Source organism: Arachis duranensis, chromosome 7 (genome assembly GCF_000817695.3).
Source record: "Arachis duranensis cultivar V14167 chromosome 7, aradu.V14167.gnm2.J7QH, whole genome shotgun sequence".
In the NCBI taxonomy this organism is placed as follows: domain Eukaryota; kingdom Viridiplantae; phylum Streptophyta; class Magnoliopsida; order Fabales; family Fabaceae; genus Arachis; species Arachis duranensis.
In genome coordinates, this window is record NC_029778.3 from 53,298,662 (window position 1) to 53,300,870 (window position 2,209).

Here is a 2,209-nt window from a genome sequence, read left to right on the forward strand (position 1 = left end):
AATTTCGTGCACCAAGTTTTTGGCGCCGTTGCCGGGGATTGTTGAGTTTGGACAACTGACGGTTCATCTTGTTGCTTAGATTAGGTATTTTTCTTCAGAGTTCTTAAGAATAAATTCTAGAGTTTCATGACGATCTGTTGAAGTCTGGCTGGCTGTGAAGCCATGTCTAATTTTATTGGACCGAGGTTTCAACTTATCATCACAAGAGCTTGTTGATTTCTATCAATCTTGCTGTTGGAGTAGTGATCTGCTAAGGCTTGGCTGGCCATTGGCCATGTCTAGTGTTTCGGACCGGAGCTTTCTTTGAAAGCTTGACTGGCTATGAAGCCATGTCTAATTCCTGGACTGGAGTCTTAGACTAGCATTGCAATGATTCCTGGAATTCTCATTAAGAATTTTGATATCTTTATTTTCTTTTCCACTTAATTTTCGAAAAATCCAAAAAAAAAATTTACAAAATCATAAAAACAAAAAATATTCTATGTTTCTTGTTTGAGTCTAGTGTTTCATGTTAAGTTTGGTGTCAATTGCATGTTTCTGTTCTTCTTGCATTCATTCATGTGTCTTGAGTGATCTTCAAGTTGTTCTTGATGATTTCATTGCTCTGATCTTTAAATTCTCTTGACTTGAGTGTTTTGTTGTTTCTTATGTGTATTCTCATTTTGTTAGTGTCAGTAGTATACAAACTGCTAAGTTGGTGTCTTGCATGCATTGTTTATTTGATTTTAGTTGCACTTTGACTATTCCTCATTATTAAAAATCCAAAAATATTTTTAATTTGTGTCTTTTCAAGTCAATAATACAGAGAATTGAAGATTCAGAACATACAGCAGAGGAATTACACAGAAAAAGCTGGGCGTTCAAAACGCCCAGTGAAGAAGGGCAAACTGGCGTTTAAACGCCAGCCAGGGTGTCTGGCTGGGCGTTTAACTCCCAAAAGGGTAGTAGTTTGGGCGTTAAACGCCAGAATGTGCACCATTCTGGGCGTTTAACGCCAGGATGGCACAAGAGGGAAGATTTTGTTTTCAAATCAAATTTTTTTTAAGTTTTCAAAATCTTTTCAAAATCAAATCTTTTTCAAATCATATCTTTTCAATCAAATCTTTTTCAAAATCAATTTCTTTCTATTTTCAAAGATACTTGCTAACAATTAGTGATTTGATTCAACAATTCAAGTATGTTGCCTTTTCTGTTGAGAAAGGTTTAATATTTGAATCATATCTTTTCTTGTTAGCCAAGTCATTAATTTTTAAAATCAAATCTTTCTAAAATGTTTTTCAAATCATATCTTCTCAATCACATCTTTTTAAAACCAATCATATCTTCTTAATCACATCTTTTTCAAAATGTTTTTAAAATCTTTTACTTAATTTTCGAAAATTACTTCCCCTCTTCTCACATCCTTCTATTTATGGACTAACACTATTCCTTAATGCACAATTCGAACTCCATCTTTCCTTGATAAGTTCGAATTTTCTACTTCTTCCTTCTATTTTTCTTTTCCTCTGACACCTCAAGGAATCTCTATACTGTGACGTAGAGGATTCCATATTTTCTTGTTTTCTTCTCTTTCATATGAGCAGGAGCAAAGACAAAAGAATTCTTGTTGAGGCTGACCCTGAACCTGAAAGGACCTTGAAGCGAAAGCTAAGAGAAGCTAAGGCACAACTCTATATAGAGGACCTAACAGAAATCTTCAAAGAAGAAGACATGGCAGCCGAAAACAACAACAATGCCAACAATGCAAGGAAGGTGCTGGGTGACTTTACTGCACCTACTCCCGACTTCTATGGGAGAAGCATCTCTATCCCTGCCATTGGAGCAAACAACTTTGAGCTTAAGCCTCAATTAGTTTCTCTAATGCAACAGAATTGCAAGTTCCATGGACTTCCATTGGAAGATCCTCATCAGTTTTTAGCTGAATTCTTGCAAATCTGTGACACTGTCAAGACCAATGGGGTTGACCCTAAGGTCTACAGACTTATGCTATTCCCTTTTGTTGTAAGAGACAGAGCTAGAATATGGTTGGACTCACAACCTAAAGAAAGCTTGAACTCTTGGGAAAAGCTAGTCAATGCCTTCTTGGCAAAGTTCTTTCCACCTCAAAAATTGAGTAAGCTTATAGTGGAAGTCCAAACCTTCAGACAGAAGGAAGGAGAATCCCACTATGAAGCTTGGGAAAGATACAAACAATTAATCAGAAAGTGTC